The sequence below is a fragment of the Pinus tabuliformis genome, chromosome 3_2, assembly GCF_031772625.1.
Source record: "Pinus tabuliformis cultivar Carrire ecotype Pingquan chromosome 3_2, CPIR1, whole genome shotgun sequence".
Lineage (NCBI taxonomy): Eukaryota > Viridiplantae > Streptophyta > Pinopsida > Pinales > Pinaceae > Pinus > Pinus tabuliformis.
The window spans coordinates 1,107,508,816-1,107,526,197 of record NC_142302.1 but is presented as its reverse complement, the minus strand read 5'-3'; positions in this window follow the sequence as shown (position 1 = coordinate 1,107,526,197).

Here is a 17,382-nt window from a genome sequence, read left to right as displayed (position 1 = left end):
AAGAGGCCACTACGATATGATTCAACCTCCTAATTCACATTAAGGAAGTGGAACGGATAGAAACACACCATACATACATAAAACATTACCTACAGGACCCTCAAGAACCAATCCCATACTTTAGACAACCTACCTTGGCATCCCAATGAAATCTTTGGACAACTTAAGCCTCAATTTCTCCCATGCTATAGGCATGATAGTGATGAGAATCCCAAATTCACTCTCACAGGCTTACCTACTAATGAACAAAGACCAAATTTGTTAGTGTTATGTTAACAACTCTGAGATTTGAGCCACTTTTCTCAGGTCTATAGCCTATATCACTTCCTAGATTGAAACATATCTTCAAATCAGTAAAATAACATGGAAATTACAGTACTAAAGAGAATACTTGTTCAAGACCTTAATTGGACCCCTATTGGCCATGACAGGAATTTCGTCAAACATATAGCGAATATGTAGTTTATATGTGTAAATAATAATTTTGAGCATAAGGCTCTCATACTTAGCTGGGAATAGCGAAGAGCCATTGATGCCTTAACACATCAACTTCCATTCCATCCATTAGGTCATAGATACATTGATCATTCAATTACAAGTAAAACAATCATGAGAGCCATAAATAGATTTTGTCATAAAACATATGCATACACAGCATAATAAGGACAAAAATATCAATGAAGTCACATGCATATAGACCACATATAATCCATCATAATACTCATAGAAATACTCGGTGAAATAACCTTTCATTAATGATGCAAAATCCAAACCCGGGATGGGACTTCCACGTTCCACCTGACCGTAGAATGGATGAGCCAAATCTCTGTTCATCCATTCACCCTTGTGCCATATTCCAAGCATGAATGTGAGATCTCATATAAAAATCAATCAAAACTCCTCCAGGTATTCTAGAGGCCATCCACCTCAACGCATCAAGCAGTGATTCCACCTCACATCCATACATCACAAAACCATCATCAGACTGGTCTCCATCCAAGATTTCCAAGGCTTCTAGAGTGTTTTTTCCAACCAAGACTCCCAGGGATAGTAACTCAACCCATAGCTATGAGTGATCTTCCAAAGATTTTATTTAATGAGGGCTTCTAGGAATTAATAACTCAATCCAAGCTAAGGAAACATGAGAACCAACCAAAAGCAAACAATTAAAGTAAACCCACAATCACCAAGGCTATCTAGGAAATCGCAATACTAGTCAATCCACTCTCTATCCAGGAAATCCTCCATGCCAATGACATATCACAACCAAGAAACCACATGCATGTGTCATGCATGCCAAAACTAGTGAAGGAAACATACATGTAACTTGGTACCTGCAAAAAAATATGATGTAGTTGCTGATCGTGATGCCTTCTTGTGCTTTCATGCTCCTCCTTAACCTTCTTTCTCAAAAAATCTAAGTACACCACACCCACCAAGAGTTCTCCATGAAAACTCTAAGTCTCTAAGAGTAAGGGAGAGAGATAATAATGAGAGAGCTCCAAAACTGAACTGACAAAAGGATACCAATTGATCCTCAGAAGCCTTTTTATGGATGAGACTTCTATTTTCTTCATTTTACGTTATTTTCCTTCATTTCCCTCCTCACATGAAACTTGTCACCTTTCACCTTATTTTTCTCCTAATTTCCATTATTTTCAGAAAAAAAATGTGCCAAAAAATCCATTTTTCCATTCCAAAGCCTTAGCCATTTCCTTTGCCAATTTCCTTAACCATAACCAATCACAAGTGATCCCCATCACTAGGATTTTACCCAACATTCAGCTTGGAATAAGTGTCCCATCATCTGTGGTTATTATTTTCCATTTATTTACTTTTATTACATGTAATTTTCACTAAGGTTGTGACACCCTCTCCATTGGAAAGTTCTCTAGAATGGATTTCCAATGATATGCAGAAGTCCAAAAATGGACTTTTGGTTCAAAATTTTTGGCCTACTGAAGTTCAGGGATTTGAAGCTTTAGGGAGGAAATAATATCAGCTTATCAAACATTAGTGGTCTAGCATATTGGCATATCTGAGATCGACGATCTATAATATTGGAATATCAGAGGTCCAACGACATTGGAGGTCCAGAGATATCAACGATCACATATGTGAGGTATAGAGGTATCGCCGATCACAACTCAGAGGTCCTCAGATATCAGAGCATTGGCACATCAGAAGGTCATCGAATTAGAGAATGGAAACTTCTTAAGGTGACAACCTTTAGAAAGTTGTGATATGCATAATGTGTTGATAATGTTAAAAGTCGTCGGAACTATGATAAATATTAACAAAGGATGTCATGACAAAAACAAAGGTCGACAGGTCCTTTTATCTCTCCTCTAGCAGAGCATGTGGTGGCATATGATCGGTCCCAATAAGGAAACATGGTAGCATGTGATTCGCTCTGATAAGGACACATGCCAGTGTCTGGTTTGTTTCGATAAGGGACAAGTGGAAGCTAACTTCATCATGATGTGGCAGTACGAAAGGAGATGTCGCAGGCACTTTTGGCCTTTTGAGGGGGCTTAATGGACCATAACTAGGTGACACATGTCACATCTAAGAAGTTTCCATGTGGCAGTGAGGTTGTCATATTAGAAGGTGGCAATCATAGGATTGAGGATATCAGAACTTTATAATAGTTGGTTATTGAAAAAGTTTTGATAAGGGAGACTCCGACATTTCGGTGGCACATGGTCTACAAGAAATTAAAGAACCAAGGGTGGAGAGCTATTAAGAAATGGAAAATGGCCCTCAACATGAGTCTAAATTCTCCAACACCTCAAGGCTAAGCTTCAAGTCACAACCTTGGTCTTATGGTGAGAAATGTAGAAAGGGCTAAGCAGAAGGGTCTCATCATATTGGAGGTTGGGAATCATAAAATTAGAATACTACACCACTATGAAGATTGTCATATGTGGAGCTTCTGATATTGCTGGAAATTGGTCTTGGAGCCCAGAAAAAAAAGAGTGCAGAGCAATAGCACAAGTGGAAAGGCCCCTGGCAGGATGCTAGAGGGCTTAGCACCTAAGTTCTATATAGAGGGTCACAGGAAATGGTCCTATGGTAGAGATGCGATAAGGAGATAGGTAGAAGCAGTTAAAGGCCAATTGGAATATTTTAAAATAGTAATGTATTGTAAATAAGGTTATGAGATGTTTGTTCTCTGAAATTCAACAATGGTGTAAAAGCTACAATGAAGCAGTATAGAGGAGTATTGAAAGTTGGATGAGTCGGAAGCTAAATAGTAAATGGGCATAGATGAGTTGGTTGCTCGAATAAATGGTGACTATAAAATGTCAGTAGAAAACTTTAAGACAAGGCAACATGGAAAATGGTCCACAAAAAATCCATTCCAAAGGACAACCAACCCATGCCAAAGTATTGTGAAACCATGAATAAGCATGGAGAGCCTCAGTTATAGGAGACTTGCACAAGCAGAGGATTGTGGCTAGTTGGCATGTGCAGATGGACTAAGAATTCACTCTCAGTATGGAGAAATAGTCAGATGAACATTCTCATGGTGAATTTAGTGGTAGAGAACAATTCAAACATGACAAGAAAATGGTAGAGCCATGTTGAGGTACATTGTGCATAATGTGAATATAAGACAGAGTGGGAACATCAATTGGGAAGCAACAGAGGAAAAAAACCTAGGATATTAGATGAGTAAGATGGGGGAAAGAAACATAGTTTCCAGAGAGCCAAGTGGAAAAAGCTTTGTGTGAGTGCACAACTGTGTGAGGCTCAGTGAGCCTGTTCTGTAGAGCAATCCCAAGAGTGCCTAGGCACAGATAAGATACCCTGAGAGCTTCGCTATGTGATTAAGGCTAAAATTTCTATGTGTGCTTTATGTTAAAGGTGGTAGCTTCCTATGCTGTGTGATAAAGGCTGAAACTTTATGTGTTGCAAGAAAGGTCGAGGGTGTTTATGCAGAGAAAGAAGACCGAGAGCTGAGCCTATGTTCTGGAGCAAGAGGCCGAGAGTTGAGCTTGTACTGTCGAGAGAAAAACGTTGAGAGCTGAGTGACTATCGATTTAAAGAAGAGAAAATAGTTTCGTGGAATGTGATGAGTGACTGCCATTGAGAAGATGAGTGGGCTGCTACAGAATGTACAAAGTGAGAAAAGTGAGTAGAGAACAAAGTTTTTATTAGAGAGAGTGGTTTCCAAATTACAAAAAACATACAACTCCTATTTGAGTGTGTGTTAATTCCTACATATAGGAATTCAATGCTTCCATCTCTAGTGGGTGCTTGAGAAGGCTTGGGGGTTGGTGCCTCCTACAAGTTGGCATGAAAAAATCCAAGGAGATGCAAGTTAGGGCTTGCAACAAATACATGAGGTTAGTGCCTCAAATGGTTCTTCTGGTAAGCTGGGAAGGTTTCTACAAAAAGAGGGAGTTGGTGCTAGTAAACAATCAAATGGAGATGGTGCTTCTTGTGAGTGGGTGCTCACAAAATAGATTGATGTAATAGAGTAGGTGCTCTTATTTTACATCAATAACAACAAAACACTTGGTGTTTTTTTCTCGAAATGGTTTCCACATAAAAACCTTGTGTCTCATGTGTATGATACTCATGGTGTGTATACTTCTTTGTTAATTTCATTTTGTTTCCATATTACATACTATTGTTGATTATATGAATGGGTTTCAAGCATGAATAAGAAAGTAAATAGGCATAAGAGTTTAAAATAACCTTAATAATTATTCACCCCACCTCTCTGTATTATCATTGTTTCCAACAATTGGTATCGGAGCCAATTTCCTTCAGGAATAGCTTAATTTCTAGAAGGTAGATCAAAGAGAAAGAATGGCTAATAAAGTTTGGCTAGTAGCAAAAGGAATCCCATTCCTAAATGAATCAAACCATGGTTTCGACTATGAATTCTGGAAGGTTAGAAGAATGGCCTATTTAGCACTATGAGATGATGATATGTATATCTCTATTGAGAGTACAGAAAAGAATGACCATAATGAAAAATCCAAGGAGGTCATCATGAAAGAGTTGTCTAAGCTAGATGTTGATAAAGTAATGAATTGTAATTCAGCAACAAAAGTGTTGGACAAACTATAATGTCAACATAATGAAGATAGATGTGTGGCCCAAGAAGAGGTTGAGGAGCCCTGTTGCTCTATAAATGAACCAGGACATGGAGAAGTTGTTGCACATCACACTCATGTTGATAATGAATATGTCTTAGAAGAGAGACCACGTTGTTAGGAAGGTATGCTATTTCTTTGTGATAAATGTAAAGAAATAGGTAATTCATTATCTAGATGTTCATGTGAATCACTTGAAGATACATATAGTCATGCATCAAGTAGTTGTAATGAAGATAGACATATTTTAATATCAATAGAAAATGACAGACGCTATGAAGGTGAAGAGAATAGGGGTGTCATTGAAAGTGATGAAGAAGGGATAACCCTTAGACCTGTGGATGACTCCATGAACACAAAGATGGGATTAGATCTTTACGGTAACTCAACTATCACCTCTTATAGTGAAGAAAATGATCTAAATGAAAGGATATATTTTAGAAAGAAGTTGATCTCTACTCTAAATGAGACCAAGGACCTATCAGAGGAAAATCACACAGAAGAGGAGAGCTTGAAAATATATGAGCCTAAGAATGAGAAGTTGAGCACAACAATGGTTGAACTAAATGCTCAACAAGGAGAGGCTAGCAGACTGAATGGGAGGTTATCCAATCATCTGAGAAAGAAAGAAACTTACTGTGAGAGACTAAAAAATGAAGCAGTCTCATTGAGACATGACTTAGAAAATTCAAATAAAGAATTGTCTCAATATCAGAAGCTTGAGGGGAGAAAATATACCTTGAACGAGTGTCTTGTTAGGTGAGGATCCCCACTCATTAAGGTTAGTTTGGGTTTCAAGGAAAAACCAACCTCCAAGAATGTGAAGGTTGAAGGGTTGACTTCCCATGTAAAGAGAGTTCAAGATTCCAACAACAAAAAAGAAAGAAATGTTGTTTGACAACAACAACAACATGGAAAGAATCAACAAAAGGATAATAAGAAGCAATCAGAAGTGAAACAGAAGAGGGATAAGAAGATGCAAGAAAGAGTGCACGGTGACAATGCAAGTTGTCATAGAAGGCACATAAAGAGCTAGCAAACGACCCTTTCTTCTCAAAGACAGAGCCTTCAAATAAAAAGTAACCTATGTAATCAAAAGAATTTTTATGGCTATTGTTTTTCTTGCAATAATTTTGAGCATAGAGCCATAGACTGTAGACGGCATGCAATGAAACAAGATGTTTTGGGTAGTAGCACCTCAAAAATGCACAAAAATGCTAGGAGAAGGCATGTTGGCTGTGATAGGAGTTTTGACAAAAGTGTTGTGAAAATGTGTACCTCCTCTATCCCATTCTTAGGCCAAATTGTTGGCATTATGATACATATGTTGTACTTGATGGCAACCCACTCATCTCAGATAATAAATTATAGTGTAGAGAAAAGTTCACGCACTTATATGCAGAGAAAAGTTTATTTCATGTAGAGAAAAGTTCACGCACTTTTATGCAGAGAAAAATTTATTTCATGTAGAGAAAAGTTCACGCACTTTCATGCTAGGAAAAGCGCGTATATGTTGGAGAACTTACGTTTGGTCCATGGTAGTTAGTCCTTGGTATTTGAACCTATGACGAAAAGCATGTATATGTTGGAGAACTTACCTTTGGTCCATGGTAGTTAGTCCTTGGTATTTGAACCTATGGTTTTGGACTATGGTACTTCGTCAAAAGTGTTGATCTCACGTACTTTCATGGTTGGTTCATGGTATTAGTCCAACAGTTTTTTTTGATCCTATGGTTTTGGCCCTTGGTATTGTGAAAGGCCTAAGCCTATATAAAGCAAAGGAGATCACTTGGCTAATTCATTCTTGCAAATCGAATATCTTAAGATCTAAAATATTGGGTTATTGTTTTAAAAGTTTGATCTATGAAAGGGAAGTTGAAAGTGAATCTGTGAAGGGTGATCTCTCGAGCACTGCAGCTGCGGAAGTGCAGAGGCACCATAGAAGGTGCAGTGCGGAGGCGCCACAGAAGGAGTAGTGCAAAGACGCCACAGAGGCGCCACAGAAGGCGTAGTGCGGAGACGCCACAGACGCGCCACAGAAGGCGCAGTGCGGAGATGCCACAAAGGCGCCACAGAAGGCGCAGTGCGGAGGCGCCACGGAGGCGCCACAGAAGGCGCAGTGTGGAGGCGCCACAGAAGGCACAGTGTGGAGATGCCATAGAAGGCGGAGTGCGGAGGCGCCACAGAAGGCGCAGTGCGGAGGCGCCACAAAAGGCGCAGTGCGGAGACGTCACAGAGGTGCCACAAAAGGTGCAGTGCAGAGACACTATAGAAGGCACAGTGCGGAGGCGCTACAGAAGGTGCAGTGCAGAGGCGCCACAGAAGGCGCAGTGGGGAGGCGCCACAGAAGGTGCAGGTGCGGTGGTCGCGGCGCCACAGAAGGCGTAGGTGCGGAGGTAGTACAGATATCCGCAAATCTATACGAGTGAAGTTGCGATCCCTACTTAAAATTTGTTTTAATTGCCTTTGACTATTCTGCAGGGTTTTGGGTGCATAACTGATGTTTGGTTACTGGTATTGAGTTCAGATAATAACATGATTAATGACTTATCTTTATGTACTAGATCTGGTTGATAAATCTCATAATATCATTGTATATGTATGGATCTGGTGATTGGGTGGTTCAGAAGGTTGTTTGATTATGAGCTTCAATGTTGTTGTTGGGTCCAGTATGAAAATTGGATGAAAAGTGGCCTTTCAGATTATGTGTTGTGCTTCAGTGTATCCAGTCTGAAAATTCATGAAACGTGGTACCTGGAGGAGAGAAGATTGTAGGCCAGCGCCTATGTACTAGTATCTAAGCTAATACAAAAGCTAAGGGAGATCTTTGGAGCATTGTAGCAGGTAGCAGCCTGCGTACTAGTAAATGGATCGGCTAGTACAAGAGAAAAGGGGGTTGTAGCTCCCGTACTGGTATAAGACTGCACCAGTACAAATATTGTAAAAGGATTTTCTTATTAAGAAGAATATTGAGATGACTTGCAGCAGGTGGTTTTTCTCCCGCATTGGGTTTCCACCTTATATCATGGTGTTCATGTGTGTGCCTTATGTGTGATGATCTATTCTCTATTACTGCATCTGTTATCTGATAATATGGTTGATAATGTTCTAATGGACTCATTGAAGATCAATTAACTTAATCATAAGAAGTTGTGGAAGTAGCATATATGAATCTGATTATGGAAATGAAAAAGTTTTATTAATGTGATAATACTGATTCACCCCCCCCTCTCAGTATTATTTCCAACAATTGGTATCAGAGCAAGTCCTTTGATAGAAGCTTGATCACTTGAAGGAGATCCGTGGAACAATGGGAAAGAAGCTTAAGAAGAAAGCACCTAAGAAAAAGAAGTCATCTTAGAAGAACTATGACAGTGGGAGAATCGATTGGGGATTAGGTATAAGAAGCTCTTCAGATTCAGAATCAGATTCAGAATCATTATCAAGTATGAATATATTAGCCTCTGATGTTCCAGCTATCTTTCCTTTTGGAAGAGATGAAAGTGATAGCGAAACTACTGAATTTTCTCTTATGGGTGAACAAGGAAGATATCAAATAGAGGCAGAATTTAAAAGGCTGACAGACAAAATTAGAGATCAACAAGATCTATTGAACAAAAGGGAATGTGATTTCAAAGAAGAAGCTACCAAACTAAAGGCCCAACTAGAAGAAGGAAACAAGGTAAGAAAGCTACTCAAGGACAACGAAGACCAATGTCAAAAATTGCAGCATGAAGTGACATCATTAAGAAAAGAAGTCAACGAAAGAAGCACAACCATCAAGAAACTCAAAGATAGATCCAGCTACTATGAAAATCTTGAAGCTACAATCCTCTCACTAAAAGGAGATCTTGAAGAATCAAAGAAGCAGAATACAGATCTACTCCAAGCTATTGCAAAACAAGAAAATGAAGTCACCAACTTAAAATCTCAACTAGAATGTGCCTTCTGAGTTCGTCAAATGCAGCAGGATCTAAATGAAGAACAAGAAAAGGAGATTCTCAAACTAAGGGAACAAATGGAAGAAGGAAGGAAAGCTAAAGAAGATTTGAAAAAGAAATCTCTTGAAAAGGAAGAACAACTTCAGGTTGAGGTAAATATCTTGAAAGGTAAACTAGAAGAAATGGATAAGCTTTTACGATTTCAAGATAGTTCTAAAGTCTTGGATGATATTCTTAGTAGTCAAAGGTCTCCTGCTATAAAGACTGGTCATGGTTTCCATGAATCTGTTGAAGGTGAATCTAGTTCACAAGGTGAGGCAAGGAACTCTAAAGAGAGATCTAAAGCGATCAACGAAGAAATGAAAGATCAATCTCATCATCAACCAAGAAAAGAGATTCCTCAAAGAAAATCCTTTACTCCTCCTATGAATAATGTTGAATGTTATGTATGTCATAATCTTGGACATGTTGCAGCTAGATGTAGAAGAAGAAGGGTTCAAGACCATTATGCAGAAAGATCATCACATTCAAGGTACTTTTATGGATATTGCTTTGCTTGCAATATGTCTGGTCACAAAGCTGCTGATTGTTACAGGAGGAATATGAAACATGTAAGATGTTATGCATGTAACGAGATTGGACATATAGCTAAGGAATGCAAGAACAAAGTGTGGGCACCATATCAAAAGGAGAAAATGTCATCATCACGCTTGAAGATATGGAGGAAAAAGGAAGTACAGTCAGAAAAAGGCGGCACTGCACAACGTACAGACATACCAGAATCAGAGGGAGCTGAAAGTACAAAACTTCAGTGTCCTGAATCTCATATGAAAACTCCATAAAGGAAAGTTACATATATATGCGAGTTAGTTACTGAACAGTCGCATATATGATTGTTTGAAGAAAGGCATTAGGGACAGATTCAAGAGAAGGATTAGTTTTGCTCTAGTTAATAATAATGATGTGTGGATATGATGGTTAGAAGTGTTTTGGTTCTAACTTGATATTGATGATGTCTTGATACTTCTTATTGATATGCATGATCAGACAGATGGCACAGGTTTAGAGGGAGCATATGGACTTAATGCATTATTGGCATTATGGTTAATAGTCCTTGGTGATGATACTTATATGGATAAATGACTCATCTTGCTATGGTTATGAGTTGTTCACATGGTTCTTGGATCAGATTTATGGTTGATTCTCTAATGATGCTTGCATGTGAAGCACTTAGCTTGAATTCACATCTTCTTGATGGTGAGTCACTCATATGCTGCTGTCGTCATATGCATAAAGATCATATATTACAATTATGATTCCTTTCATTCTTCACACAAATGGATGAGGATTGTTGGCTGGATACAAGGATGATTATTCAAAGTTGCATTGTTGGAGACATGATGATAATGAGATCTTATCTATATGATGATATGATTGTTTCATACATATGTTGATTAATGCAGATATTCCCAACTGATGATACTTGATTCATGTAGATCTGGATGGCTATGATGTTTCTCACATAGAATGTGAAATTATGTTGATGCAGACATACCTTGATGATTCATGCACTAATACAAGTTGCTAGTCTAGTTGCTATTGACAGATACTATGGAGCAAATCATAAAGTGTTGTTGCTGATGTTCATCTTATTTAGGTGATTTCATATCAAGACTCATGATATAATAGTGTCATCTCTTCAGTTCATGTAACGACCTATGTTGGTTTCCCCACTATGCCTGGGATGAAGTTGTAATGTATTTGGTTTTCATTTTTCTGATATATCCCCACTTGGTTGGGTGATGGATGTATGTATTGAATCTTTTAGGAAGGTCATTTGTGATGTAGAACATCCTTTTGCAGACCTTGCTTACAGTCAGGGGGAACCTGAGCATGAACAACACTATATAGCAGAGCAGACATTTCAGCTTGTTCTCAGAAAGAGCATGATCATATTGGTGCACCATGACATATACAAAGGGGGAGCTCATTCAGATATTTCAACAGGTACTCAGGGGGAGCTTATAATGCATTTTTGGCATTATGGAGGACGTACAAAAGGAGATCTTGGATGCTGGTCTGAATATTGTTGCAATACGTCTCTATCTCTTTCATGGTCATGGATTATGGTTCTTCTTTGCAGATCTGGTTTATAGTCAGGGGGAGCATGTTCTTAGGGGGAGAATAACCCTTTGCCCTTGATGTCAAAGGGGGAGAGTGATTGGTTGTTGTTGCCATCAAGTCCAAAGGGGGAGATTTTTGGCATTATGATACATATGTTGTACTTGATGGCAACCCACTCATCTAAGATAATAAATTATAGTGTAGAGAAAAGTTCACGCACTTATATGCAGAGAAAAGTTTATTTCATGTAGAGAAAATTTCACGCACTTTTATGCAGAGAAAAGTTTATTTCATGTAGAGAAAAGTTCACGCACTTTCATGCAAGGAAAAGAGCGTATATGTTGGCGAAATTACCTTTGGTCCATGGAAGTTAGTCCTTGGTATTTGAACCTATGAGGAAAAGCGCGTATATGTTGGAGAACTTACCTTTGGTCCATGGTAGTTAGTCCTTGGTATTTGAACCTATGAGGAAAAACGCGTATATGTTGGAGAACTTACATTTGGTCCATGGTAGTTAGTCCTTGGTATTTGAACCTATGGTTTTCGACCATGGTACTTCGTCAAAAGTGTTGATCTCACGTACTTTCATGGTTGGTTCATGGTATTAGTCCAACAATTTTTTTTTATCCTATGGTTTTGGCCCATGGTATTGTGAAAGGCCTAAGCCTATATAAAGCAAAGGAGATCACTTGGCTAATTCATTCTTGGAAATTGAATATCTTAAGATCTGAAATATTGGGTTATTGTTTTAAAAGTTTGATCTATGAAAGGGAAGTTGAAAGCGAATCTGTGAAGGGTGATCTCTTGAGCGCTGTAGCTGCGGAAGTGTGGAGGCGCCACAAAAGGCGCAGTGCGGAGGTGCCACAGAAGGCGCAGTGCGGAGACGCCACAGAGGCGCCACAGAAGGCACAGTGCAGAGACGCCACAGAGGCACCACAGAAGGCGCAGTACAGAGACGCCACAAAAGGCGCAGTGCGGAGGCGCCACAGAAGGCGCAGTGCGGAGAAGCCACAGAGGCGCCACAGAAGGCATAGTGCAGAGACGCCACAGAGGCGCCACAGAAGGCGCAGTGTGGAGGTGCCACAAAAGGCGCAGTGCGGAGACGCCAAAGAGGTGCCACAGAAGGCAGAGTGCGGAGGTGCCACAGAAGGCACAGTGCAGAGGCCCCACAGAAGGCGCAGTGCGGAGACGCCAAAAAAGGCACAGTGCGGAGACACCACAGAGGCGCCACGGAAGGCGCAGTGTGGAGGCGCCACAGAAGGTGCAGTGCAGAGGCGCCACAGAAGGTGTAGTGCGGAAGCGCCACAGGAGGCGCAAGTGCGGTGGTCGCGACGCCACAGAAGGCGTAGGTGCGGAGGTAGTACAGATATCCACAGATCTATACCAGTGAAGTTGCGATCCCTGCTTAAAATTTGTTTTAACTGCCTTTGACTATTCTGCAGGGTTTTGGGTGCATAAATGATGTTTGGTTACTGGTATTGAGTTCAGATAACATCATGATTAATGACTTATCTTTATGTACTAGATTTGGTTGATAACTCTCATAATATCATTGTATATGTATGGATCTCGTGATTGGGTGATTCAGAAGGTTGTTTGATTATGAGCTTTAATGTTGTTGTTGGGTCCAGTATGAAAATTGGATGAAAAGTGGCCTTTCAGATTATGTGTTGTGCTTCAGTGTATCCAGTCTGAAAATTCATGAAACGTGGTACCTGGAGGAGAGAAGATTGTAGGCCAGTGCCTATGTACTAGTATCTAAGCTAATACAAAAGCTAAGGGAGATATTTGGACCATTGTAGCAGGTAGCAGCCTGCGTACTAGTAAATGGATCGGCTAGTACAAGAGTAAAGGGGGTTGTAGCTCCCGTACTGGTATAAGACTGCACCAGTACAAATATTGTAAAAGGATTTTCTTATTAAGAAGAAGATTGAGATGACTTGCAGCAGGTGGTTTTTCTCCCGTAGTGGGTTTCCACCTTATATCATGGTGTTCATGTGTGTGCGTTATGTGTGATGATCTATTCTCTATCACTGCATCTATTATCTGATAATATGGTTGATAATGTTCTAATGCACTCATTGAAGATCAATTAACTTAATCATAAGAAGTTGTGGAAGTAGCATATATGAATCTGATTATGGAAATGAAAAAGTTTTATTAATGTGATAATACTGATTCACCCCCCCTCTCAGTGTTATTTCCAACAACTACAATTGTGGCTAATTTGGGCACAAGAGAGCTAGATGAAAAAAATGAGAAGAAATGGAATGCTTTTCAACATATGCATGTGAATGCTACAGCTAGGGATTTGAAGACAAGGAGAAAGAATGGAGTTGAGAAATACAGATTTGTGTTTAGTTTGTTGTAGGGAAAAGTATCCGATTCGGATGACCCTATCCCACTCTAAGGGTGATAGTACCTCAGCAACAACTGTAAAGAAAAATACTTAAGGTTTACTTCTTTACGAAAGCAAGAGAGAATGAAGAAATTCACTAACCATTGCCTTGCGCTTAATGTCGAATCCAAACTCTTCTCTTTGCTGCTTGCTCCCAGCTCCTTGCTCTTTTGTTGGCCCAGCTACAATGAGATCCTGCAAAATAACAAAGAAGGAAACTACAAGAAGCATGCAATCATAACTGATTCAAGGATTAGCATAAATCAAATATACAATTATCACAATACATTATTGAAACAAGTGCATATAGAAGAACCTCAATAGCTTTTATTAATGAAGAAGTAAAGTTCTGAGAGAGTTACAACCATTGAAGGCCCCAATCCAGCAACACCTCCCAGCAGAAAGAATTTCTCCTCTTCACCTCCTTCAAGCAATCACCCAATAGTTCTATAGTGAAACCAACAGCATATCATTACTTTGCACAAAATTCCAGCCTCCTGAGCTCATAGGAGAGAGCTCAATATATAGATGAATTGAGAAAGGATGAGTCAGCTTGCAACTGATGTGTAGCTGCCTTGTGTCCTCTCTCTCTTCAGTTGATCTTCATTTCTTGAGTCCACTTGGAGAACCTTGCTTCCACTTGGAGAAACAGAGCCTCTGACTCATCACAAGGCGAAATCCCTGATCCAAGTGTCATTTTTGGAAGATTCCATAGCAATGACTCAGTGTGCCACTTGTCCCATCTCGCTCAGCGCAGGTGGCCTTTGTTCTACCTGCTTTGCAACACAGGTACACCATGGAGGAGTTGAGTTTCAGCACAGAAGCCTAGTGGAGCACCTGCTTTGATTTCAAGATTGCTTGTTTTTGAGTGTTTTCAGGTGGAGAACTGATCTGAGAGCTGTTGGTTTGCTGACCTTGTTCCTCTAGGGGTAGGAACATCATGTTTAGGGACTTTGGATCCCTTGGATTATTGACAATTCATGTCTGATGCTGCAAGGCACAAAATTGTCTATAACAGATGCCCCCTAAAGTATGAGGTCGTTTATCGGGTGAAATGCTTTATTAGGAGGATCCGAAGTTCATTCAATCTGCTGAGAAGTTTCCTGTAATAAGATACAATACAATACATTATTTTTCATTCTTTTTCATGATCTAGCTGAGGCGGGCATTCCCATGCTCAGCTTTATAAATTCATTTTGGTACATAGCACAGACGATCGTCTGATGATAGACTGATAATTCTCTGCTGAAATTATCATCCTTTGAGAAGGATGATCATCTGCTGCAATGATGTACATATCAAGTGTCTTTATATCCTGAATATATATCGCAGCCCGGATGGATGAAACTAGATCCGGGGTCTTCAATCTCTTTCGATCTTCACTCGATGTACAAGTCGATCCATGTGAAAATTTCTTGAAGTCGAACATGGAAAGACATCGCTTGATTACCGGTCAATGATGTAAACCGTTAACAAGTGCGAGAGGAATCACCGATAAGGATGATGACCCTCAAGGTACGGCAGTACAATTCACATGGTGGGAATAAAGGACTTGGCGTCGACCACCATGCAAAATCTTCTGGTCGAAGGTCATTGATGTATACCTGTCGCCGGAAGTGAGAAACTTGCCATTGAGGCATGCAAGCTTCAAAGTACTGAAGGGGTTGTTCCTAGATCAACTCCTTGGATAATGAGCTGATGTCGACAAGGAGCGATCCGTCAAAGGAGGGCCTTAATGAATCCCACATCAGTGACACGGAACAGAGTTAGTGATTGTGATGAGGTGAAAACAAACTGTGATGTATGATTCAGGGTGGCGGTCATGAAATGGATGAAGGACAATGTATGGCAGTGGATGGGACACGGTTGACTCTTTGCAGAACAACATCTCTTGAACATATAACGACACTGATGTGATGGATTAGTAGCATTACCCCAAATGTGGATGGTGTGGCGAGGACCATGGTGATGAGACCGGTGAATGAAACAACCCAACCCGATGTGATATGGAGGACAAAGTGTCATGTTCAAGAGCGACTTGCTACCATTAAAGCTGTGAGGTTCTCCCAATTTTTCCCTAGTCATTGCTGACCAGTACCTCTTTATTTTTATCAAGCTTGAGGAGGATAACGTATGCTTGTTCTATAACCTGCCCTTCGGGCAAGCCCATCGCTATGTTTTAACGAGCCTAGCGATAGGGAAACTCGTTCTCGTCTAAAGACAAGTTTGTCGCTATTTAATGAATTTAACGAGTCTAACGACAAGGATAACTCGGTCCTTTTCATTTTTAGAGAGTCTGAAAAGGTACATAAAGTCAACTCCAGAATTCCTTTTTCGTCATCTAATCCCTTAAGTCTGAAAAAGTATAAAACAATACAGAAGGGATGAATTTTCGATTGCTTTAACGAGCCGAACAAAACAAGCGCTCGATCTTTTTGTGCAATAATCCCTCAGGTCCAAAAAGATTAAAATCTAGAGGAGGGATAGCTTTCCGGTCGCTTTAACGAGCTGGAAGGCCAAAACTCGGCAAACTTTTCATATTTTACGAGTCAGTGAAAAGAGCTCAAAGAAGACTCGTCTTTTGAGGAACGAGTGATAAACAGGGATAGCAGCAGATTCCAGGTACAGGGTGTCACAAGGATGGCTAAGTGAAATCACTCTTCGCAGCTGTTCCTCAAAATGGGTAAACAAACATATGGAGATGAACGATTGGCCAAATGAACGGATGGAGGTGAGACTGCAAGAACACGACCAAGGGCTTTAATATGGCTGTCAAAGGTTACATTTACCAAGGTTATTTACCGGCTCATTTTTTCTGGGTGAGCTTGAACTCTAGGGGAAGATTGCTCACAACTTATGTTTATTTTTTAACGAGCATGAACTATGTGCTAAAACTGCTCGGATCTTGCGTTTATTTTTTAACGAGCATGAACATTGCTAAAACTGCTCAAATGATGGATGCCCCCAGCATAATAATGCAAACGAGGCATATGCCCCTAAACCTTAAGGGGCAGTTCATTTTTTAACGAGCTTGAATGCGACCAAACCTTGCTCAATTATACCAGTCATAATACAAGAAACGCCTCAGGTGAGGTAGTCATATTTAAGGAGCTATACCTCACTAGTTACTCCAATTTGGCAAGTTTTAACTTTTGCCCCACATCCTTTCTTTATGCAAGCTGGAAACGGCTAATCCTACGAGTTTAACGGGTTAGACCTACAGGTTTAAAGGGAGGACCTAAAAATTTTAAAAAATAAATAGTCGTCCCGTGCTTGCACTCCAAAAGGTTTGCATGCCCCCAGGTATAAAGTATAATTTCGAGGCGCTGCCTCCTTCTTATTACCCGAAAAATGGTTCTGTTCGCTGCCGCAAACTAAACTCTTTTTTCCGGCGATGTCTATTATTAGGTTGCTAAGGATGGTGACTACTTGTTGCAGCAATTTCATCTCTTTCTTTGGAGGATGCCCCTACTTATCCTTCAAAACATATGTTTTAATGGGTGAGGCTTGCCTTCAAAGATGGTGGCTACTTGCCGCCACAAATGGATCTCCTCCCTCAGGAGAGCCTACTTTTTAGACAAAGGGCGCGAGAAGCTGATTATCTCACTCACATAACTTTGACAAAAGAACTTTATCCTAGAACAACCCTCTCTTCCTTCCTTCGGATGGGGTACGGAGGCATTCCTTGAGTGAATAAACCGTTAAGGGATGGTATTTGACTATTTGCGATGCGTGATCCTGGAAATGAAAGTTGGTCTACGAGCTTGACCATTCTTCCTTCGTGCGGAAAACACATAACTCTAAAGAG